Source organism: Periplaneta americana, chromosome 16 (assembly GCF_040183065.1).
Source record: "Periplaneta americana isolate PAMFEO1 chromosome 16, P.americana_PAMFEO1_priV1, whole genome shotgun sequence".
Taxonomy (NCBI): Eukaryota; Metazoa; Arthropoda; class Insecta; order Blattodea; family Blattidae; genus Periplaneta; species Periplaneta americana.
The window spans coordinates 112,282,639-112,309,862 of NC_091132.1; the positions used below are offsets into that span (position 1 = coordinate 112,282,639).

A 27,224-nucleotide genomic window follows, 5' to 3' on the forward strand; every position below is an offset into this window, starting at 1 on the left:
GTTTAAATAACACAATTTTGGAAAGAGTTAATGAGTTTAATTATTTAGGATATAAACTTTCTTTCGTTGAAAATTTGGATTTATCAGAGAAAATTGTAAAATTCAACAAATCAATGGGCATCATTAATAGAGTTTTAAATCCTTCATCAGTACAAAAATCAAGTCGTACTCGTCTTTATCAAATAATAGCTCGACCAGTCTTGTGTTATGGGAGTGAAGCATGGACTATAAGGACAAAAGATGAAAGCAGACTAACAGCTTGCGAGATGAGATTCATGCGCCGAACAGCTGGCTACACTAAATGGGATCGAAAGAAAAATGAAGATATCCTTCAAGAACTTAATGTGTCATCAATACTGGACTATATCTCCAGATATCAGTTCAACTGGAAGGAACACGTCTCAAGAATGGTTTCATCCAGGATCCCTAAGGCAATAATGAAGTATCGTCCAAATGGGAAAGGATCACTTGGTCGACCTATGAAAGGATGGCAAGAAAATCACTTTTTCAGGCCGTAACAGTTCTTTTGGGACTAGTACTTGACAGGATGATGAAGTTCTTACTGATATTCATAAACTGGTTGTTCTGGAAGTGTTCCGTGCATGGATGGCAATTTGCACTCAAATATTTTGTACTTTATTTTAGCAAGTTCTCTTGCTGAATATTTAAAATCCATTTTTTAAATGGAATCATTACAGCAAAATTTAACTACACTAGAATATGTGGATTTTTTTTTTTGAGAACGCAAAAAAATTCAATTCTGGCTTTCGTCCTTTGTTCTTGCTGCAATTTAAAGCCTGAAAAATACGGTTTCTTCGAAACCCTCATTCTTGTAATAAATTTTTCGTTCCTGTATCATCACAATATCATATAAACAGCTGAGTTTCCCACTAGTGTTAGTTATTTGCAGCTTGGATCGCTAGATGTATGTGCGCCTGTCTGTCTGGCAGAAAAAGTTACGAAAGTTTCCATACTGTACTTGGCTCATGTCTTGGGTCCATGCCCATTTGGCAAAACTCTTCGTAACAGCAGACATCACAAGATCAGGTCTGTAATCGCACAATGCCTCAAGTCCAATGGCTACACTACCTATGAAGAAGTCCATGGAATAGCGGATACTGGAAGTCATCGGCGTATTGATATTATAACATTTAAACCTCGAGAGACAAAAGGTTATATTCTGGATCCGACCATCAGATTCGAGAAGCATCAGAATCAACCTGAGGAGGTTAATCTAGAGAAAAGGAGAATTTATGAACCCACTATTCCTTATTACAAAACATCATATAAACTCAGGGATATAGAAGTCATCGGATTAATGGTGGGCGCTAGAGGGACCATAACAAAACAACTCGTGTCATTCTGTCATAAATTTGGAGCCCCAACAACAACAATTAAGGAAATTTCTATGATAACTTTGAAGGGTTCTCTGCAGATTTTACGGCGACATTTGTACTTCAATTTAAATTACAGTTGAATTTTCTCAATCTATTGTTTTATCTGTATTTTTATAAATTTTCATTATGTGAAATATTATCTACTGCAAATTTTAGTTTCTTGTAAACAAATTTCTCGTCAGACATTTTTAATGTAATTTTAAATGTTACTGTTTAACATTCTTTGTCTTTGGCAACCTCACCAAGTTGAGGAAGATTGGATTTTATATATATATATATATATATATATATATATATATATATATATATGAAGCCTCCAATTCCAAAACTGTCTAAATCCATTTTTTTTTTAATTGAGATAATGGCGGATTCGTCGTCTACCTTAATGTCTCTAACAATTTTGTAATGAATTTTGTGCCTAAACTTCCTCTTTCCTTCCATAAATAAGCTTCAAATATGACGAACAGTTTCAAAACTTTCTCATTCCATCCTATACGAGGCCTGTCTAAAAAGTATCCGACCTTAAATTTTCCCGCGCAAAGTATTGATTCTAAGGCGGCGCCACTGTGCACGGTGGAAGGAGGAACCGTAATGTGCATGCTTGAATTTTTTCACCGCATTCGCTTGTGCCAGTCACTGGCTGATGGTCGCCAAGTAAGGTGCTGTTGTAAGTGTTTATCGGATTTAGTTTTCTCGCAAGATGACTGAACGAATTGAGCAAAGATACTGCATCAAATTTTGTCAAAAGCTTGGTGATTCTCAAAGTCAAACAATTCGTAAGATTCAGCAGGTGTTTCGGGAAGATGCGATGGGTGTAACACAAATTAAGGAGTGGTTCAACCGATTCAAAGATGGCCGCACATCAGCGGAGAGTGAGCAGCGTTGTGGCAGGCCCCAAACTGCTCGGAGTGCAGCTGTTGTTGAGAGGGTGCGAAATTTGGTGATGGCAGATCGTCGTTTGACTGTGCGGGAGATTGCCGAAGAGGTTGGAGTGAGTAAAGATTCTGCACATGCAATTTTGCGTGATGATTTGAACATGAACCGAGTGGCTGCAAAATTCGTGCCCAAGTTGTTGTCCCCGGAACAAAAAGACCTCCGTCGTGACGTTGCACAGGACCTTCTGGACACTGCCAACACTGATCCTGGGTTTCTGAACATCGTGATAACTGGAGATGAGTCATGGGTGTTCGGGTACGACCCAGAAACAAAAAGACAGTCGTCGCAATGGAAGCATCCCGAGTCTCCAAGGCCGAAGAAAGAGCGGCAGGTGCGAAGCAAAATCAAGGTGATGCTGACTGTTTTCTTTGATGTCCGTGGAATTGTGCATCACGAATACGCACCGGAAGGACAAACGGTGACAAAGGAGTACTATCACGATGTTCTCCGGCGACTCTGTGATGCAGTTTGGCGCAAAAGACCAGACATGTGGATGGCGAACAACTGGCACTTGCATCACGACAATGCCCCCGCACATTCATCCCAATTGATCCACACTTTCTTGGCCAAACATGGAATTACAACCATTCGCCAACCTCCCTACTCTCCAGACCTGGCTCCTTGCGACTTCTGGCTGTTTCCAAAATTGAAGAAACCTCTGAAAGGATCCCGTTTTGAGAGTAGAGAAGAGATAATGCAGAACGCGACGACGGAGCTGAACACCATTCCAAAAGAAGACTTCCAGAGGTGTTTCCGGCAGTGGAAGGATCGGTGGGCTAAGTGTGTGCAAGCACAAGGGGCCTACTTTGAAGGGGATTAGAGTCCCAACCCCGTCAGGTATTTGAAATATTTTTTCTGGCTAAAGGTCGGATACTTTTTAGACAGGCCTCGTATACTGTTACAAAACTGTCTAGTCCCATAGCATATGTGAATTTATTTTTCAAAACTTCCTCCGTCCATAACAAGGATTGGTATTATTCATTCTTTGGCTTCCAAAACTCTCTCCATCCGTCTTTTAAATTTCCTTACAAATACCCTCTCATTTTATGTTTCTAGGAGTGTTTCCAGCAGTTTTCAACAGTGTATTAGTACAAATTATAATTATGAACATTGTCGCTCTCATACCCATTCCCATGGTCATAAATAGTACAGACTCTCTGTAAAAAAGAAGATAGTGTTTTCAGTTCATTGCTCAAAAATAAAAGCTAATTAAGTACTATTCTTACAAAATGGAAAGTAAAATAGTGATATCACCTCCTGGTAAAGGACGGAAGAAATTGAAAGATACTTCGAAAAAAAAAAAAAAAAAAAAAAAAAACACAAGAGGTAGGAGGAATTATTATTTCACTAAATCAATGGAAAATCTATGTTGAACTGTTGAATAAGTTGCTTGTAGAAAGGGACGATTATTAATTCTTTGGGACTTACTTCGAGTTAAGACATAGACCAACTTCTCTCCCAAGACACCCCGGATGTAAGCACAAAAAGAGTACGTATGGTTGTGCAGATTTGACAATGCAGGATATCAGAAAATTTCATAGCGCCTTCTATGCAAATAATACAAAAATTGACCGAGATAAATTCATAATGAAGCACATGTTGTGAAGGTTGCCTACAATGAAGCATCTCGTAACAGGAACTCGCCTAGGTATCTCAGTTACTACATGTTATTTTGTAAAAACAAACAAAGGCATGGTTTCAGTCTGCAGTGCTGCTGTCCTCAAAATCCTTGGAATTTCAAGGTTTCGAGTACAGAATCTGAGTAGAAGTTTCATTAACACTGGCAGTATTCCTAAAGAAAACAGAGAGGATGATAATCGCAGTAATGTTTTCAGGAGTCATAAGGAGGCAGTTGTTATAACATTAAATCTGGGAGATACCGAGGTCGTGAAGCTGTATGCCGACAGGTGTCCAGGACAAAATAAAAATATTACAATGATGGAAAGGTTAATGTCGTGGCTCTAAAATAGCAAATTAATTGTGAAAGAACTGCATTTTATTTTCCCTATTGTCGGCCACTCTTTTCTTCCAGCCGATAAGAGTTTTTGGAAGAACGAAGAAAGTCATTAGGAAAAGGGATACTATTATCGAACCATGTGAATATAGAGAAATTATTGGACAATGTGAAGGAACTGGAGAAGGATTTTGTTATTTTTGACTGGAAGAAAATAGTGCAAGCTATTCTCAAACCTCCCGCACAGTGGCACTTCCAGTTTTCCACAGCTAAGCGAATCATTCTAAGAAAAACTGTCTCTGGAAAAAATGTGATTGTGAAAGAGAAGTAAATTATTTAACAGATATAACAGCATTCAAATCGGTGTTAAAGAGAGGAAAAAACTTTTCGCAGAAGATACCAGAATCTCTCTCAAATCAAGTTTCCTTGAAGGAAGAGAAACTATATGATGTCAACACTTTACTGAAGAAGCACTTTGGTTCCGAGTGGAGAAACATGACTGATTTGTCATTTTACAAGACTGTAATAGAGGGTGATTCAAGGTTATACAGAGAAGAAAATGCAAATCAGGATTTATTTATGGAAGTAGAAGACTTAAGAATCTGAACTGAAGTGTAATAACCAAACAGAATAATGTATTCATTTTGTATGAACATTAATTTTAATATTTGAGTTCAGTGTCATAGAAAAAATACAAATTGCAGTTGTAATAGTTTATCGGTATTGTATTTACATTAATAAGAAGCCTCTTCTAAAATATTAGTAACGAAACAGAATTGTGTAATTTTCCAAAACTCTCTCGTTCTAGCCTACAGTTTCAAAACTCTCTCAATCCAACAAAAATCTGAAATAATTCCTGAAATATCGATCCCTGATTTTCAGGAATATCACTCATTACAAGAGTGTTTCTCAACTGTAAAATTAAAAAAAATTGAACACTGCAAACAATTAGGAAAAAATTTATCAGTTTTTGGCGTTTCCTGAAAAATGTTAAGAATGGATGTAGGCAGTTTTGGAATTGGAGTCTTCATATATATACCTATACTGTGGTATATCTCTCAAGAGGAAACCAGCAAATAGGTCACAAAAAGTTATGGGACAGCTGATAATGGCAGTTCAATAGTTTCTGAAGGTGTCATTAGGTAGCAGCACAATCCAGCTCACTTGCAGCAAATAAAAGTTATCACATGTGCATGCCCAGCTCATATTCAAAATGGGGATCATGGTCAAGGAGTGTACAATGAAGAACAGCAGGCTGTTGTGCTTTTTTTGTGGATAAAAGGACTATTCTGCAAAAGATATTCATAAGGAAATGTTTCCTGTTTATGGTGAGAAATGTTTGTCACATAAAGCAGTGTACAACTGGGCTGTATTTTAAACTTTTAAACAGGAGAAGCGAAATTGTTATGAAGACAAAATAACGAAATGTTTTCTCTTTCATGAACTCTAACCCAAAATTAAAAGATAAAAACCTATCGTACAATTAAAAAAATCCTTCAGTATAAATGATACTAATCCTTGAAAAGCAGTGGTAAGCTATAAGCCCACTTAAAAATCTGTAGTCAACATTTTTACTTGGTTGTCAAAAATGAAGCATTTTTGGAAATGAATAAACAGAACCGAAAATACACTCAAATGAATTCTTACAGCACTTCTCTTGGCCAAAATAACTAAAATGAAAAATAATTTGTTTTTTTTTTTTGTTGTTGTTTTTTTTTTTTTAAGTTCTGTTAATGGAATGTATTTTTATGCTCCTTAAAAGAAACTATGAAAAAGTTACAATCACGTGAAAATCTTTTCAGATATTGCAAAGCAGTTATTTAACATTAATTATCTAAGTTTAAAATGTTCCCAATTTAACTTATTGTTTTATTAAGATAGTGACAGAATTGCATTTTTAGCATCTAGCAACATTTCCATTTCTTCACCTGTTTCTGAAGTAACACTTTTCCACTTAGCACCAACATAGCATTTTCAAATGTATTAAGATAGCGTGTTTAAATTCAAGCTAAGTACATAACTTCCAAAATAGTATGGTAAAGGGAAGTATTTGAGAATCATAAGTTATAAAATTAAATTGTATTCAGATAATTACAAGAAGAAAGAGAACATTAGTAGCAATAAGCAAATCTTGTGGCCAAGAGAAGAATGTGTTTCACATGAAATAATAGTGCAATTATTATTATTATTATTATTATTATTATTATTATTATTATTATTATTATTATTATTATTAGTAGTAGTACTACTATTATTTGCTATGACTGTGGCAATATATGTGCGAAAAACCCTTGTGGATAAATGATATACAGTAGGTAGACGAAAAGGGAGTGGACAAAGAATTCGAGGACATATACTTACAATGGAGGAAAGATTAGCGTGGACCAAAAATAACAGTGGACGAAAAGGTAATGGACATAACTCATATGAACGAAATGCCTGGGAACTATTTTACATTGTACCTCCCCCCCCCCCCCCGCCTATCAGTCTGTCAAGATACAAATATTGTGGTGGTGCAAAATATCCTACCCACTTGGGTAATTTTTCACCAAAATATAATATGGTATAATATATTTAATCTGATAACTCACTTCATTCAAATTGTAGACTAATTAGCTTATAAGAACTAAAATTAAATAGTCCCACAATTTTGATGTGCTTTTGGAAATAGTTTTGTTAAATAACACAAAACAGCCTGAAAAAGTAACTCCCTGTTTCGATATTTACATGTTTATTACAGGATAATTGTTTAAAGTGCAATGTACTTCTTGACGTGTGAGTCAGGCTCGCCCAAAATATTATGCCCATAAGCACCACTGTCCAAAAGTTATTTAACTGAGGTAATTTTAATTTGCTAGTCACTTAATAAGCAAAAACGAAAATAAAGTTTAAAAACCATGCTATTAGCTACATCTGGCATTGGTATAACAGACCTACTGTTCCTTAAAGCAATATAATTAATAGCCTCATAACAGATCTTAAAACATTCTCACATACACTATGCACTGAAAATCGTAGGGACATACAAAAATGTGTCTTACAACTAATAAAAGAAATCACAACACACATTATATACAAAAAAAATCCATTGCATTGTAAGGCATTCTTATATAAACTTTCCTTTACATCGATAGGTCATCATTTTTGAGTACAGCACAAAGGAATAATCATACTATAATATTCATGTTATTCTGAATTACATTATATAAAAGCAACTATCCTATTCTAATGATCCTGAAAGTACTCACAGTGATGAAGGAGACATGAAATGACAAACTATTTAAAAAAGAAAATGTGTAGAGTGTCCATATAATATTGCTCTCAAGAGACTGTACTGTTTTACAATACTGTCCCACTAAAACTGTATTTCGTCCTATTTACATTTGAAATTATCACGTTTCACGAAGATGACATCACAACATTTCGAATATATGTGGGGTGTAACTTTAATAGTGGCAACACTGCTGTAAAAGCGAAACGAGACAGAGTTAATTATTGTCATTTCTACCACATGTTAGTCTATATCTGCCCTCCTCCCCCCTAAACGGACTCTTCCGTCTGACTCGCAGCGCATGCGCTGTGGAGAGTTGAAGTTAGTCTCCTGTTAGTTACAGCTCTAAGCGGTTGTGTTTCGCCATGTTTACAAAGCAGGAACAGCGATCTTGACTGAAAATTCAATCTGCCCGTGGTCGTACAGCACGACAATGTCATGATGGTCTTGTTGAGGCATGTGGAGAGACGGCGTTACCATACAGGACTGTGGCGAGGTGGGTTCGAGTCTTCAACGAGGGGTGTGACAGTGTGGAAAACATGGCTCGGCCAAATCATCCGAGTGTTAGTGAAGAGGAAGTGCAAGATGTTTCCACGCTATTAGACAACGATCGACGACAGACGGTACGTGAGTTTGCCCAGGAGATAGGAATATCGCATATGACTGTGTTTCGTATTGTAAAGAATCGTCTAAGAATGAGAAAAATTGCATCTCGGTGGGTTCCTTGGGATTTGACGGAGGCACAGCAATGACTACGATATGACACAGCTCAAACTCACCTGGAGCGTTATTATCGTGAAGGAGACACCTTCTTACGGCGTATTGTTGCGCATGATGAGACATGGGCCACGTCATACGAACCTCTACTAAGCGCCAATAAATGAGTGGCATCATTACATGTCACCATGCAAAACAGTGGTGTGTCGTCATCCTAACACATACCGTCCCGCAAAGACAGAATGTTAATGCACAGTATTTCCGTCATTTTTGGAGCATATCTGAAAGCAGCAATGCGAAGAAAGCACCCACATGTTTTGCAGAATCCATCATTTTGCAGGATAACGCAAGGGCGCACATGGCACACCCTGTAGCTGATTTGTACCATCGCTGGAGGTGGGAAGTGCTTTTCCATCCACCACATTCACCGGACTTAAGCCCCTGTGATTATGACTTAATCCCAAAGATGAAGGAACCACTTCGTGACGTTTGATTCCGGACTGTTCCCAATATTTTGCAGGCAGTAGGGCGATCCATCAGAAACATCAGCAGAACAGGAGCTGCTACAGGGATACTACGACTTTCACATCGCTGGCAGCGAGTTGTAGACAATGCTGGTTACTACATTGAAGGACTGTGGAAGTTTCACAGATGAATCACTTGTATATTCGTAACAAATAAATAGTTGCCATTATTAAAGTTACAACCTGTGTATCTGTTTGTCTATTTAAAGATTCTCTTTCTTACGAACTTTCATTCAAAACATCTGGTGACTGATGAATAGGCCATATAATTTACTTCATTCACACTTCAGTGTTTATTATTAACTAAATTATTTCCTAGATGTTTTGAACAACAGTACACAGACAATGGAAATCCTTTAAATTAATGAACAACTGTTACCCCTGGGATGAGCATGAACAAGATATATATGATATCGAGCTTCACAGATCATATTTATTATTTTTCATTGTTTTCTTTATTTTATTTAGTTTTTGCAGAAAATGGAAAGAGACCGAGTTTATTTCAAGTAATGTTCTGTGAGGTTCTGCACCACAGCAGTGTGTTTAAAGCATCATTCCTTAGACTTACAAAACAGAACGAGATTTGAGACCTGATGAAAGAAGAAATTTTCTGATGAAATTTTGAACAGTGTATGGGATCAATGCCCACCCAGCATTGTGGTGAATTTGGGGAGCGACAGTGAATAGCGAAATCTAGTTTGAAAACCCACTATATAGTTGAGGAGATCTACTAACAACACATTACTCCATACTGGTTGGATGATTGTTCACTCTGCCAAGACATGTGGACATGAACCAACAGTTAGCTGGTCAGTCTTGGCCCTCTATAGGCTTTGAAGCCATGGATTTACTTTTTAATGCTCTGTAACTGCACTAATGCTATAATGATGTGTTATTTAATATAACATTGTAATATAAACAACACTGTGGAATTTCCAGTTTAATAATAGGCTTATTTCCAGAAAACTAACCTGGAGCACCTGTTCTGTTTTTATCTCAAAAGCTGTGGTCATGTCTGTTCTTTGCTCGTAACATTATGGTCACTCTATATATTCAATAAAAATAAATAAAACCTGGCAATACAGTTATAAAGTTATTTTTAAAATCCTATATCAAATCCCTGATGCAGATCGGTTTTTTCTCGTGATCAGTATCAGATTTCCTATTAGGTAAAAGTGGCCTGGCCTAGGGTAGCACTCTGTAAAGGACAGCACAAGCCATTATCATTGAATATTTTTTACATTTCTTTACAATGTTCATAAATTCTTCGTCATAGCTTGATATTATAAAGATGCATAATATTAACCAGTCAAAGAAGGTAATCACTAGAAAATATTCATTATTCTATAGACAATTAATGTCTGATACAATATCTCAAGTTTAACAGTACCTTAAAACCTATTAACAACTTTCCTTTGGGTCTTTAAGGTATGAAGAAACTTACAAACAAGATTAAGAAAATCATAATACAGTAGAACCTCTATTATCCATGGTAATGAAAGGGATAGAATGAACGGTTAATCGAAAATATCGGATAATCTGTACCATGAAAGATTTTCGTAAATTAAATTAATAATAATTGAAGTTTAGGAATTTTCTCCGTAGTCTTGTCTTTAACATGCTAGGTAGTGAATCAGAAGTTCACTAATTTAAGTTTGGTTGTCAACGACGTGTTTTTAAGGGGCAAGGAAACTCCTTGTAATGGCTTTCAGCAGAAAGATTAGAATAGTAGAGGTCTCATGTCATAGATTTACATACTTTATACACATTTCATCCTTGATTCTTATTAAATCGAGCACAGTTGTAACATCAGTTTCGTATTCTGATGCAAGATGAGCCAGTTTCTCTTCTCCCAAACCATTAAGTATTTGCATTTTTTCGACACTTAGCACAAACATGCTTTCTTTTGACACTTATAAAATACATTTTGTCTTTAAGTTGTACAGCACGGCAACTTGAACAGTAGACCATATTGTGTAAGTGTGAAGATTTATAATAACACTCTAGAAAAGAATATGTACTAATATAACGTACAGTAGTACTTCATATGTTCTGTAGGAAAAAAAAAGAGCGCGAAAAAAACAGTCGGATAATCTGCCAATCGGTTAATAGGGAGCCAGATAATCGGGGTTCTACTCAGGGTTGCCAGATAAAGGAATCACAACCGTTGTACCAACTTATGAAAATAGTCGTACATTTCTCAGCTTCCTAATATATATAATTCTAGTCCACTGCTGTGTAGTAATGGTTAGTATGTCTGACTGTAAATGAGTGGGCCGTGATTCAAATCCTGGTTGAGACAAGTTACCTGGTTGGGTTGTTTTCGGGGTTTTCCCTGAATCCATTAAGAGCAAATGCTGGGTAACTTTCGGCGCTGCCATCGACCTGGCCCGGGATCGAACCCGCAACCTTGGGCATAGGCCAGCGCTATACCAACTTGCCAACCAGGTCGACATATATATATATATACATGTCTACCAGTCAATTTCAGTTCCAGATTTTAAGAATTTACTACTAATTATTGTTCACATCCACAATGATATTCAGGATTGAAACAATTCACCACCCAGTTCTTCATCATCAACACTGTCATCACTGTAAAGCGTGCACGATGACGCTTGGTTAGAAACAACTTTGTTATATTTAAAATCAGCAGAAATTTGATCTTTGGTCGGTATGGCAGCAGATATTTTAATATCAATCAATGCGGTGGCTGAAAATTATATCAAATTAATTCATTTACAGTCAACTCAAACCCGACACTTATATAATGTCGGCGCGTTTAGACTTATTAATGCTACTGCGATACTGTTTCATTAATGAAAGACTTCCTTTGTCGAACAAACAAGGAAGTTAATAGAATTAAACATGTTTACTTTGATATAACCGTGCCGTATATGTGAAACCTAGAGCTGAAGATGACAAATTATGATTTGCATGGCAAGCATAGTTACCAGATCGAGTTTCAAACCATTTTCTCCCCTTTAAAGCATGTTTCTTTCACATTAGTCAAGGACATACTGAATGAAGAAAACTTGTCTAAAAGGGACTAATTAACCATCAATTTTATTTCAATTACAAACCAACATTATAAGTTCCGAAATATATATTTTTTTTCCCCGTTCAGTGAAACAGTCGTACAAAATTGCATACGACATAGAGATCTGTCGTACCTCATACAATTAGTCAAAATAGTCGTATGCATATGACTATAGTCGTACATATGGCAATTCTGGTTCTACTGTACAGTAATATTGTTATTCATGTCTTGAAAGCACTATTTTAGTTAAAATATCTTTAATGAATGAACAAAACTATTTAGATCTTTACCTAGACAAGAAAGAAAATGTCGTCAATATAACTTGATATAATACTCAGTGTAGCCTGTTCAATGATGAATACATTTACACACGTGTTAAATATATTACTACTACAGTATGAATGAAGTTTCTAGTCATATATGAAAGGTTTCAAACCAGATATGACTAACCCACATGAAATAGTTTCGGAGATATTCAAGGTTTAAGTTCAAATTGAACAGTCAAATCCATATGGTGTCAAACAATCTAAGAACTACAAACCTCAGGAGTGAAGAAAATGTTGACCCCAATGTAGGCCCTAGCTTAAGATAAGAAAATGTGATTAAAATAAGAAGCTCAATTTTTGTAGTCACATCCAGTTTGAACAGTTCATATATACAGGATGATTCACGAGGATATACCGTCCCTTATGGAGCTTATTTCCGAAGACATTCTGAACAAAAACGTCATATACACGTGTCCTAATCTCAATATTTTCAAGAGTTACACTAGTTTGAAGCTGTTAGTAAAATACCTTTTGTCTTTAGTTTTAAGGGTAAAAAAGTATTACAAATAGAGAATGAACTATTCAGAAGTATCATTTCTTTAATTGGCCAGTGTTCTGAAGCTAAAAATATTTGTTAATCGATTTGTACAGATTTTGTTTTTTTAATTTTTAACTAAAAATTACATCATTCTTATGCACTTATCACAAAAATTGTTACAAACAAACCAACAACAAATCTGTACAAAGCAACTATGGAATTCACAACACATTTTTAGCTTCAGAATACTAGCTAATTAAAGAAATGATCCTTCTGAATAGTTCATTCTTTATCTGTAATATTCTTTTACTCTTAAAACTCAAGAATAATGGTATTTCACAAATAACTTCGAATTAGTGTAATTCTGAAAATGTTGAGATTAGGACAAATGTTTATATGACCTTTTTTGTTCAGAATGTCTTTGGAAATAAGCTCCATAACGGACGGTATATCCTCGTGAATCCCTGTATATTATTTACCATATTTTAAAATCTTACCATCATTCACATTTTGTCATCTAGATACATAATTCGTGACACTGTTACTTCGTTAATTAATTAACTTTAATTATTATCTACTTTAAGTCATCACAATTGCCCAGCAGTTATAATGCTCGGTATTAGACTTAAGACTAAATCAATTGTATTATTATTATTATTATTATTATTATTATTATTATTAATGATAAAAATCTTTAGCATGGCTTCCTTTGAAAGACAAATAAAGCTAGAGGACGATGTTCATGTCGTAGAATGCAGTTAAGAGTATGAGGGGGTAAAGTTGAAGATGAAAATCTAAAAGTATGTGCAATTGCTGTATCCTTCCTTACAAGGAATCATGTAAATGAATGAATATGTCAGCTCCAAGTCTATATGCTACTTATCTCACCCTCACAATCAAATGTTCCATTGAATGAAATTAAATAATTTTGAAAGCTGAAGGTAGAAAATGATTTAAGTAATAGAGCAAATAAATGGCAAAGGACTATTACCTTTTAGTCTTCTAAAGAGAACTTCTACAACTTCAGGATAGTGCTGCACTTGATTGTCAACCCCATATTCTAGATTTGCAATGTGTAAAAGGATCCTGTCTCTGAATGGAAGGGATATGGGAAAGATTTAGACTGTTTTCGATCATGTAAAAATTATCCTAACATCACGAGTAATGAATTTCTTTTCACAGATACAGACTAGCAAATAATATGAAGGTCCTATTAACCACGTCTGGAAGCAATGCAAACCAAAACCAATCTACACGATATTAAATTCAATACAGCAATAAGATTTTTCTTAAAAGAATTCTATAACTACTGTGCCCTTTTATGACGACTAAATATTATGCAAGATCAACTAACCAAATCACAAGCTTATTAAGGCATTCTTCAGTCATTTACTCTGCCAAGTAGAATTGAGGACGTAGTTGCAATAAGGTCCCACAGGCCCTTTTTCCAGAGAATGCATAAATCAATTCTCCGTAGTTTCTTTGTTATACCCACAAAGTTTCGTTGAGAAATGTTGAAAAGTAATGCTGATAAACCTGTTTATTTTAATATGTTTTATATGCTCTGCACTGTTTTTAAGAATTTCAACTCTATATATCTCAGAACAGCATTTTGGAGTATGGGCCCTTATTGCAGCTATGTCCACAATTATCATATTATGACAAGTACATAAAATACAAAAATTTATTAGAAATTCTATTTAAACACTTAGCGAGAGTCTATGACAATGATGTAACTTTTGCAGAAAAATATTTTTATAATAGTTTTTATATTAAAAAAATAAGTATATTTGAAAATATCAGCAGAGATTCTTCATTTTTTTAATAACAGGTAATTACAACTGACTTTTAAATACCCACACAACAGTTAACGACAATTACTTCTGAAAGAGCCTCATTTTCACTCGACATACCATCTATGGTTTACTGTTATTTGAACTCATGTCTATAGAGTAGAATTCCTCGTATCCGGCAACTGTGGGACAAAGCCAGTGCCGGATAACTGATTTTGCTGGAAAATACGTTTATAGGTTATGTAAAGACACACTATACTGCACAAACATTTTTTTCCATGTTGAAATTTAGTAGTTTTCATATAGATATTTAAAAATAAAGTTTTTCAATACGTACAATGTTCATTTTTATTACTGAATACAGAAATGTACATTCATCAGTAATACATAATAGCGTAGAAAATACTAAAAGTTTTCGTAACCTTATGACAATTATAAATGGCGGTCATGTGAGTCATGTGACGTGAAGAACAGTGTTGCCAACGCGATTCTTAAAAATCCGCTAAGGTACAGAGCAGAAACTGCTAAATTGCTATATTGCCAATGTAAAATAAGATTATTTTACCGCTGTGCATGTTAAAAAAGACCGCTAAATCCCTACATGAGCAATAGAAATTTCATAAATTTTACCTGCTAAACTAACTCTGAAAAACACTAGATTTAGCGGGAAAACCGCTGAATTGGCAACACTGGTGAAGAGCAGTGCAGCCAACGTCGCAACTATGAAGACGAAGTAGCGCTCGATGATTTGAGTGTGAAAAAATTTTGCTTGCATTTCACAGAATCCATTGTGCAACAGCAGTGCTTAGCGGTAATAGCCATGATACTATCTATCACTCAAACGACATTTTTGCACGCTGCAGAAACAGAGAATTTCACACTTTGCTATTTAGACTCATCAAACACCCCCTTCGAAATGGGCGAGTTCAAGTGGTAAATTTAAAGATATCATCTCTGCGCATTGTTTGCAAGGTCCAAGTAACAGTTTACCGAAGCTACCCAATATATTCCAGGGACATAACGGGTTTTTTTGTCTATGTTTTAATGCGTGAACAATGTAAAGAGTAAACACAGTATGCCGCATGTGCAATTCACAAAAACCACTCACATCTTCGTCCGACTCTTCCCTTTCGCATGAATGACTATTTTTTTTTTGGCCTAGCCAAAAGTGCCATTGTTTTGGTACTGCCGGTTATTTGGGTGCCGGATACGAGGGATTTTACTGTATTTGTAAGATAGGAAGTCCATACGGGCAATTCCAATGAAAAGTGGACATGATCGATGAAAAAAAAAGTTCTGTTATTAAAACAAAAAATTACCCTCCAATTAAGGGATGATCTGTAGTTTCTAAAACAAGAGTTGACAATAATGTGTCACATGACATGCTGCCATATTGCTTCATTTCAATAATGACATCAGAGTTTCAGTTGGACACTGACTATTATCACTGAATATCTTCTGTCCTTTTCTGGAAAAAAAGGTAAGGGACTGAAACTAATATGGTACTGAAGTCAAGCTGAGGAAATGTACTTTCAGAATTGCTATGTCGATAAGTAGTGTGACATGTGGTTTATGGATTTATGAAAGCATTAAAATACCACATATTTGATGTTACGTCAGTTACGATTTTCGATAATTTTTTTTTATATTTTAGCACTCAAGATAGGTATATTTGTGATAATTACCTGACTTCTAATGGATTATGTAATGATTATGGAATGGTATGTCATTTGTTCATAACTCATTTACTTTGGTAGTTATGAACTGTAACAGACGTAACATACTTAATGTAACAGACGTAACATAGTTTATGTTGTATTTGTAGCATTAACAACATATGCCTCATAACCTATAAATGCAAAATAAGCTTCCTTTCCCCCAGATGGACCACATGCCTATAGAAAATACTAAAAAGAAACCAATGACACCTGCAGAAAGAATGAAAAAATACAGATCCAGATTGAGTGCAGAAAAGGCTTACGAAATATGGAAGAAAGTGCAGAAGACCAGAGAAATAGAAGATCTGGATGGAATCATAGCAGAAGACGAGCAGAAGCAGCGAAATCAAGAAACAATGGCAGAAATGCGGAAACATAAACAAGCGAGTGACAATCAACAGACAACTGACAGCAGTCCCTCAAAATCATTTGCGTCACCACAGTCCTTTGGCAAAGCTCTGCAAAGAGTGAAGAAAGTGCTATCCCAATCTCCAAAAAAGAAAGAAGCTGTAGTGAAAAAATTGTCTCAATCTTTTGGATTTATAAACCGAGTGACACACAGAAGGCTACCTGATGAAAATGCAGAAACAAGAAATAAGGTTGTTAAATTTTACGAAAGTGATCTTATCTCCAGGCAATCTCCAGGAATGAAACATTTTATCACTATAAAACAGGAAGGAAAGAAGACAACTGTGCAGAAGAGAATTTTAAATATGAATGTCATGGAAGCATACAGACTTTTTAAAGAAGAAAATCCGAGACTGAAATAGGGAAGTCACCTTTTGCTAATTTAAGACGAACTCATGTAAGGCTATTGTCTGAGAAGGACCATGCCGTTTGTTGCTGCAAGTATCATGACAATTTTCAGTTCCTGCTTGATTCATTTAATGTACTTGGCTGTAATCTTCTAAAGGTAGAAATTATTGTCAAAGATTCTAATGCTTGTGGATAGCAAGTTGCTGTTTAGGTGAATGCAATAAGTGTGCAGATGCTGAAGCTTTTGTTTCAGAACAGGTGAAGAATGTTTATCTAAATGCTACTATTACCTACTATCAATGGAATGCAGAAAGCAAGAAGACTGCCATTTCTTGTACTGTTCGTGGGGCTAATATTGCTCTTCTTGAACAACTGAAAATAATGAGGCGCCACTGTTTCATAGCAAATACTCAATTAAGAGCTATCAAATAAATGAAATCATCTCTTGCACATGGTGAAACTATCATTCATGTCGATTTTTCAGAAAACTTCATATACGTCAGCAGAATGAGATTATGTCTGCACATTGGATTACACAAGGGGTAACACTCTACACATGCATCATCACACAAGACAATCAATCTGCATCTTGTGTTGTAGTAAGTGATGACTTACAACATGACAAACCTGCTATTCTTGAATTCAATCGAATCATTCTTAGTACCCATGAAGAGAGTCATCCAAACATTTAAAAAATTCACCTGTGCTCTGATGGTGCTGCAAGTCAATTTAAAAATCGATATACACTGACTAACTTATAGTCACAAACCCAACTCTATTGCACTCAGATTTGAAGGAAGTAACCTGGACATTTTTTGGCACTGCTCACGGGAAAGGCCCAGTGGATGGCTTAGGTGGTACCATAAAAAAAGGCTGTGTGGAGAGCAATCCTTCAAAGGAAAATCACAATCACAAGTGCTATGGAATTCTTTGAAGCTGTACTGGCAGTGTCTGAGAAAATCAAAGTTATTTTTGTACCAAAGTAGAAAATAGATTTATACAGACAGCAGAAGCAACATGAATGATCGAAGACTAACACTGCCCCCATTCATGATCTTAAGAATTTCCACTACTTTCTACATGATTCTACAAGTAACATATTCCAAGCTTGTGAAATCAATACTAAAGAATACCAGAGACCATTTAAGGATATGTATGTCTCTCGCCACCAGATACAGAACAAAATGTAGGCTTCAATACCATATTTAAAAGAGATGATTTTGTTGTTGTAATTAATGAAAATAATGAATTTTATGAGATTGTGACTGATATCAATGGGAATGGAGAGTTCCGTGTACGGGTTATGCATCCAGCCGGATGTGGATGGGTATGGCCACAAATGGAAGATGAAATATGGTACTCACCTGATGACATTGTTAGAAAGATAAATGCACCTGTACCTGGCAATACAAGAGGACTCTTTTCATTTTCAACATAAATATTCAGTTGTTACGTCCGTTACAATCGTTGAGTTACGTCTGTTACGCTTACATGTCCTTGAAGAATGCCAAGGTAATCAGAGTGGTATACTTTTAAAATAGTACCAACATAACTTGTATGATGTCTACTTTAAAGTAAAAAAAAATTGGAATAAATATCTGCTATACTTTCAGAGAAATCAGACATTTAATTTAGTGTAGAAATTACCTTGTCCTTTCTTTGTTACATCCGTTACGTTTCAGCTATATATTATTATATAAAGACAATAATGGTTAGGTCCATTTACACTTCATACATTGATGCACTGGTATTAGATACATCTGTGGTAAAATTTGTTTTTATAGATGTGTATTAAGTTTGAAACAATCCAGATGTTTTTCCCAAATAACAGGTCTGAGAGTTACGTCCGTTACTTTGGAATTGCCCATACATCAGCCATTTGGCCAACAATATATCATTTGAAAATAATTCATCAATGATTGCCAATCTGTTCATACTGCTACACAGCAAACAGCACCACATTCTAACATCAGCTATTCTGCAGTCTGATTTATCGTTAAATTAATTTTTCACCATAATGTTTTATTTTCCTGTTAACAAAAGGACAACAAATCAACACTTAGAACTTATTTAGTGATTAAACGTATTTTAAAATTATAGGCTGATGTGGAAGGAGTACAGTGTTGCCACTTTGCACAACTTAGTCTATGAGGACTGAGTAAGTCACTGTCTGAATAGAGAAGCTACCTCTTTAACAATGTAGAGCCCACGAAGCTTTTTTATGAAATTACAACTGCTGTTATATTACTGTGCACAAAAAAGTCTGCTGCAGAGTCAATATGCCTTGTCCAGATGGTAACTCTGGTATTTATCACGTGGTTCAGTTCATCTGTGATAGGCCGATCAATTTGAGGCAGTTCGTATGTCCTTCCCACAAGAAATTTTAATAATCCTGAGCACTTTTAGTTAGCCAGAAAAAATTTTTAACATTTTTAAAATAGTATAATACAGCTTTTAAAAGAAACTAATTGAAGAGTCCACTGCAAGAATGATGGATGTCACTTTCTTGTCGAAAATGAACCAAGACTGTCAATGCACAGCTTAAGACATATAGAATGTACATAGAGAGTTATATGGCATTAACACTGATAGTCATTGTCCAGTAATGATCGGAAAATCACAGTTAAGCTTTGAGCACTAAGCATTTCAAACTTTCACTTTCAATTGCCTCTCCTGCAAAATGTATTCCAAATGACATCCATCATTCTTGCAGTGGACTCTTCAATTATTATAGAAGAGTGACAGCTAATACTTATAAAAAAAAAATCTGTATAGTTAACATAATCAACAATTAACTGCTATTTAACTATGAGAGATACTAACTGCTCAATTTCCTACATTAGAATTAGCTAAATTAATATACCACATGCTTCTGACATCGGAAATTTCTCCAAGTTTACAATCCTCCATATTTATCCAAATGTGTGTGTTAAAATCCTGGAGAATATTCTTCGATTTTTTCACCGAAAGAATGTACGTATTTTTTCCTTAAACCTCTAAACGATAAATCTTTTTAATTCCTTAAAATTTAAAATATTACACACTATTCCAATATAAAAAAGTAATGATATTCGATATTAAAACAGAACAAAACAAAATGCAACAGAAATAGTTCAACAAAATGAATGGGTATCAAGTCATTATACCATAGCAATCTCACTGGCACTTGTTACTAATTCTATACTACAAACATGTATTCTGACAACTAAGTTACAATGAGAACTGCAAGTCGTGTACAGCTTAAAACCAACATACGTAGCACAGCACTGGTGTAACAAAATATGTAAATCTATATACAAAAATATAAAGTGTACCTGCGTTTATCAAACGGAATGAAGATGACAGTAGTCAGAAAATAAAATATGATTGATATAAAGATTCTATAACAATTGAATACTTGAAGGAATAATTTATATATTATAGTAAACATATATGAATAATATAAATACAGACATGATCATGTGGAAGATCAAGTTTACAGAGTGAGTATTATAATGGCTTCTGGTGGGCCAAAATACAGTATATCTTTGTAAAACAGACTCAACTACAGGAACAACATATGTGGTTTAAATAATTGTTGTCAGGTGAGTTATGATAAATAAACTCATTTTACCAGATATTGCTCGCATAAGGATGTTGAAAGTTGTTTGTCAATTCCTGTTCAGTTCATTAATAACTGCCCTAACACATCTTGTAACATGGAAAACATGAAAAGTTGTGTATTTTGTGTTACAGTTCATTCTGTTGCAAGTGCAGAAATGTGTTGTTGAAAGTCCTACTTTTCATGTCAGACTCTGAAATGTACACAGAAACAAAGTCGTCTAACAATTGAAGCAGTATTCGCCCAGCAGACGAGAAAAAAAAAAAAAAAGAAACAGTGGCTGATATTGATAGCAATAGTAAAAAGCACAATGAGTATACAATGTAAGTCTGGCAACTTTGGGACAGCAAGTGTCTCCCACTATGCACAAGTTTTCGTCTTTGTTCCAGCTGAGATTGACTCTATATCAAATTATTATTTAACAACTAACGTGTTCCAATAAAGTGAATTAATTCTGGTGGCGAAACAATTTTTAAAGAGATTAACATTTTGCTAAAGACTCTATTGTGCTCCATTATGTTTTTTATCATCATATTAAACAACACTGGATATAAAAATTCGTCCCATACCATAGCTGCGCAGTCTAAAGGTACGGTCATACGTCGCTACTTTTGCAGCGATGCAGTACAAAAAACTGCACAACTTTCGTACTGCGACGTGTGAACAACGGTGCAACCCGAAAAGTAGCGGCTGCCAAACCTGCTGCTCACTACTTTTTCATGCTGCGCGCAGCTTAAAAGTAGCGACGTGTGAACAGGTTTCTCAGGGTTGCAGCCGCAGCATTTTTGATATCGGTTTTGTTGAAACTTTTGCTGCGGTTGTGATCAGTGTTGCCACCCATATGTGCCAATGATACTTTTATTGTTTGGATGTATTTTAATGTTAGATGTGATGAAAATAAATTATTTGTAACAGTCATTAAATGCACAACACAGTCTGAGCATATTTGCTGACGATATAATTCACTTTTTTAATTTTCTGTAGCGTAGTTTCAAACAGGAGGGTTGCTAACATTGATTACGTGAATATGCTGTTGGTTATTATTTAAGTATATAGGCGTTTTTAAAAGCTTTATAATAAAAATAATGCCAATTTCTGAATACTAGATACGACAGAAAAGCAAATAATAGATAAGGAAGCTTTCGCATGAGTTTCTTGATAATGCGAACATAACCATAAAATGTATATTGAGAAGTCAACACGGAGATGGAAACCTGCAGCATGACTGCGGCTGCAAAAGTAGCGCCTTGTGTGTGAACAGGCTTGCAACCTCCAGTTGCAACTTTTGCAGCACTCGGGTTGCACAGCACGAAAAGTAGTGTGCAGCGCACTACTTTTGGCTTACGTGTGAACACGACACTCAACTTTTGCAGCTGCAGTACAAAAGTTGCGCTGCAAAAGTAGCGATGTGTGACCGTACCTTAAGATGTTACGTCTTGGATTAGAGGTATGGAATAAGCACTGGTTTGAGTCTTCATGGAAGAAGAAAATTTTCTCATGAAATTTCAGCCAGTGTAAGGCACTAGTGCCCACCCTGCACTATAATGAATTTGGGTAACTAGAGCGATGAGTAGTAAAATCCAATGTTGTAAGCCAGCTATAACAGCTGGGGGGGAGGGTGGGGAGGAATCATCATGCTGAAAACATGCTACTCACTTCTGCTAAGGCATGTGGCCAGTAGTTGACTGGTACTGTTGTTGTTGTTATTGTTATTGTTATTGTTATTATTATTATTATTATTATTATTATTATTATTATTATCATCATTAGGTAGCAGATTCTTAGGCACCAAAAATGTTTAAAATAGGCAAGCAAATAGACATTAAAAATACAAGATTTAGGCACTTAAACAGGCTCTTAAAGTAAAAGCAAACAACTTATGGATAACTATATAGGATGTAAGTTAATTAATTCTTCCTCAGAGTAGATTCATTAGTAATCTTCCTATTAGTATATTTTGCGAGGAACTCTTTGAAAATGAAGATGCCTAGCTTCTTCCAGGGTATATTCACAGCTACCATTGCAGTACACTAAGAATTGGGATGAAATACCAATCTCTCTTGATAAGGAGTCCCTTCAGTCATCTTCTTCTTCAGGTACAGATTGTGCTCGTTTTTTGGCTCTCCAACAAAATGTTTCAGGATCTTGGCTTCATGCAATTCCTTCCCCTAACATCGGTACTCTTATGCATCCCAGAGCCTTTAAAGTTTCCATGGCTTTATGCCTCGGTTGCAAAATCTGTCACATTAATAAACGTATCTGTGGCAATATTGTAGATTCTTATAGACACCATGCCTTAAGTTGTGTCATGAGTAAGGGGCGTCTCTCTCGTCATTCATCGCTCAATGATATCATTAAAAGAGCATTAACATCCTCAGGGGTTCCATCCATCTTAGAACCTTCCAGGATCAGCCGTTTAGACGGCAAGAGACCCGATGGTCTGACTCTAGTCCCGTGGCGTGTAGGCAAATCCTTAATTTGGGATTCCACATGTGTGGATACACTGGCCCCTTCTCATCTGTCTTCAACCTCTAAGACACCAGGATCTGCAGCAGAATGTGCCGCTGTCAATAAACACCATAAATATAAACATCTTGCAGATAATTATATTTTTGTCCCTTTTGCGGTTGAAACATTTGGATCATGGTGTAGTGAAGCCAAAGCTCTCGTCTCCACCATAGGCAGAAGTTTAGTGCAGCTTTCTGGGGTCCCTCGAAGCAGTCAATATCTACGTCAGCTCATTGGTATCGCCATTCAGCACAGTAATGCTACAAGTATTCTTGCATCCTTCCCCGAGTCCTCTTATTTAGATGAGATTTTTTTCCTTTAATTATTAAATTTATTTGTATTTTATTATAGTATACATATCAATGTGAATACAATTTCACTAGAATAATAAATTTGGTAGTTATTTTGTATAAAAACTAATTTTATACTTTTTACATAGACTCGTAATTTAACTGAATTGTCACTTCATTGTAACAAAAATGTTTGATTTTTAGATAGCAAGTATAATATTATAATATTTGTATATGAATTGATTCATTTAGTGGGTGTTTCATATCTCTATTGTTTTTCATTACTAAGAAGAAAATTTATTCTTTATTGTTGTCAAAAACTTAAACTTGTGTAAGTAATAGTTGGCTGCAATTTTTATTCCTCTCACAGTTTTGCAGTGCATCACTATTAGTTTGTATTGGTTTAAGTGATACTGTTTGTTACATTTTACCTAAAATAATTTATATATTTCCTTAATCTCAATTTAATGTGCATACATATCCTAAAATAAAATTACAGGTATTAGAAGATAGTAAGTAGGAAGTACAAAAAGTTTCAGTTAAAAAAATAGTTTGATAGGAGAGCTATTAAGAACGCATAAATAGGTAATTAGATTGTTTATTTTATAAAGCATAATATTGTTAAAATTATTCTTCTTCTTACTTTTATAAACAAATTATTAAATTTAATGATTTAAACATAACCCATTGCCACACGCTTAGCGAAAGATAATTCTTTGATCAATCATGAACTTTATATACTGACCGGCAAAAAAAACTGATCACTTAAAAAAAAATAGTAAAAATCAAGTTTAAATGTAAATTATGAAGATATCTCAGAAATAACATAACTGTTATCGTACTAAATTTAAAAATTACACTTTTATTAACTTTTGACACGTAAATTCACGCCTTTCACATCAATTAATCTTTGGTTTATCGCCTAACAACGAAAGAGTGTGTTTCTGTGCTGAACATGTGGGGTAGGCCATCATAAACAAATAAAGAGTTTTATTGCTTTATTGCTTCCTTTCCTTTTTGAAAATGAATAACAACTGTCGAAAATGGTTTGTTTGCCATTTCGTCAACAAGTTTAGTTCAGACAATGCCTCTGTCACCCCAAGACATTGCCAGAGCTGTCGCTCTCATTGACGACGGACACAGTCTCTGTTACGCCGCTGCTACCATACACCACGGTGCAAGAGGCTGTGAAACAGTTCCGGGAAACACAGAGTTACTCCAGAAGACCTGGATCTGGCAGAAAAAGGAAGACTTCAGCCCGAAATGACAGATTTCTCGTCAGCCAGGTTCTAAGAAACCGCTATACCACTCAGAATCGATAACATGTGCGGGGTTTTAATGTGACCGAGAGACTGTTCGACGACGCCTTGGAGAACAAAATCTTCAATCACGAAGACCTGCTACGGGACCAGTTCTGACCAGACAGCACCGTCTTCAGTTTGGTCGTCAGCATGTCAATGGACTGTGCAGCAGTGGAGCAGTGTGCTGTTCTCTGATGAGTCCAGGTTCTCCCTGAAATTCCCAGATGGCAGGGAAAGAGTCTGGAGAGCGGTATGCAGAGCGAACATTGTCTAAAAGGACGCCATTCGGTGGAGGCTCCATGATGGAGGCCCGAACAGAATTGGTGATTGTCGAGAATGGTAGTCTCAACGCTCACCACTACATCAACGAGATTCTCGTCGATCATGTCGTGGTCCATTTATTGGTGATGATTTCATATTCATGCATGACAATGCTCGCCCACATGCAGTGCGCTGCATATCACAGTATATTGATGCACTGTAAATTGTTCGTCTCAACTGGCCTGCTCGGAGTCCCGATCTAAACTCTACAGAACATCTCTGGGATAGGTTGGGTAGACATATCCGAGATCGTAATCCTGTTCCGGAGACCTTAGGTGATCTGCGGGCAGGATTCCAAGAGGAATGGGACAATATCGAACAGAGAGACATCATAACCTTAATTGAGACCATGCCTGAGAGAATGGCGGCTGTAATTAGGGCCAGAGGGGGGACACACCAGATACTGAGTGTTTGTTTCAGTTATTGTTAGTGTGAATTTAAGTTTTGTGCATGAACATCATTTTCAGTGAAGTTTAGTGGACAAATATTCAGCTGAAAGTTAAGTGAAAAATTTTACAAAATTTCAACAAAAATGTAGATTTATGAACATATGACGGTCATTGACTCAAAATTGGTGTGAAAGGTATGAATTTACGTGTCACAAGTTCACAAAAGTGTAATCTTTAAATTGAGTACGATTACAGTTATGTTATTTTTGGGATTACTTCATAATTTACTATTAAATTTGACTTTTAGTATTTTTTTCAAATGATCGGTTTTTTTTTTTGCCTGTCAATGTATTACAACCTATCCATTGTTAAAACAAAGTGTTTTTGCTTGATTTTTCCTCGAGTATTTTTAACAAAGCTGACACAAGAAATTATTACATAATTTTTAGCAAAAGGAACTGCCAATAAACAAGTTGACACAACCACCAACTGTGTATGTATTGACTGTCATTCTCAGCAACTAACCATTTCAATGAAACTTAAATCTAAACGTGAGCATAACAATCATTATTGGATGTGTGTGCATAATCATTCATTAGATGATCCAATATTATAACAATGAATCATTCTAGGTACATAGTAAAAGGGAAAAATAACTGTATCTCATCCATTAAAATTTCCAGTGCACTTACTGGCTAGACTTCTCTATCAGCAGGCATCCATAGGGGCAAGATATAATACCGAAATGGCATTTCCAGATTTTTACTCATAAAACAGGTAGAAATCAACAGAATAAGCAATTATAGGCACTGTAAAATTCATACATTGCATTTGTAATAATGTGAACTACAAAAATATCTGAATTGCCTATGTTTCATTATCAAGGAAAAGAATAGGCAAAATCTGCTACCTAATTATTATTATTATTATTATTATTATTATTATTATTGATATAAAAATTCAAAGCCAACAATGGATAAAACTGTCCTAAAAGTACAAAGATTTTTATGTACTGAAATACGTAAAAACTATGTAAGAATATGGCTATTTCTTATAAGTTCCAATGTCAAAAGTGAGAGGCAACGAGTGATTATAGAAGGAACATTTAGATCATACACATAGAAAAAATAATCATTTTAACTGCATTACTGAGAAGCTCCACAATACTTCCTGACATATCCATAGAAATGGAAGATATTTACTTGGCACAACGTTAAAATATTTCATTTTCAAATATTATCATGTATAAACAATATGAAGTGTAAAAACTGTACATTGCATGCATGAGAAAATAAAATGAATTATTTCTTCACAACAAAAACACTGATAATTTAATCATATGGCACATAATCAACCAATCAACCACTGTTTTCCTGTTAGGACTGTTATGGTCGAGCCAGAGTGTGGTAATGCAAAATCATGTCTGTGCTACTAAGGTTGATTCTAAGTTTTACATCAAAATACCTCACAAACATGTCTACTGTCTGAAGAGTACTTTTATGAAATTACTCTGTGTCTGCACTAACACAAACTTTTCATTTATATTAATACTAACCTCTTCAAAATTTCAGTTTGTGCTATCCATAGAAACTGCAGCAATCCTGCATTAGTGAACTGCATTACACTGAAAAATGAAGAAATGTATTAACGGCATTCCCTAAATCACGTCAACAAATGTCAATAAGTAGAACTTCTGTACTTTCTTATCCTCAGCATTGGATGAAAGCTAATTTATTTAAAAAAAAAAAAAATAATGTATTGATCCAAATCTATTACAACTATCGGTCTATGTCCCCAAATTTTTAGATTTTCTATACGGAAAAATATAAATATCCCAATATAATACAACCTACTCTGAAAACTACAGAATGAAGTTACAAATTTAAAGTTGTTTTCAAGTTTTC

The 27,224-nt window shown here is 35.3% G+C and overlaps 1 protein-coding gene across 5 annotated transcripts in view; it reads right to left on the reverse strand.

Moving 5' to 3' along the window:
• Rab19 (RAS oncogene family member Rab19) overlaps positions 1-27,224 on the reverse strand; it is a 57,122-nt gene that overhangs the window by 12,487 nt on the left and 17,411 nt on the right. For 2 of the 5 annotated variants that reach the window (XR_011329743.1, XR_011329744.1), the window contains exons 6-7: positions 26,876-26,944; positions 1-18,940 (exon numbers count right to left, since the gene is read on the reverse strand). The exon at positions 1-18,940 is cut by the window's left edge and continues 12,487 nt beyond it. The gene's annotated coding sequence lies outside the window, so the exon portion shown is untranslated. Of the gene's footprint in view, positions 26,945-27,224 lie in introns of all 5 variants that reach the window. The other 3 variants (XM_069812776.1, XM_069812777.1, XR_011329742.1) reach the window with 2 other exon arrangements.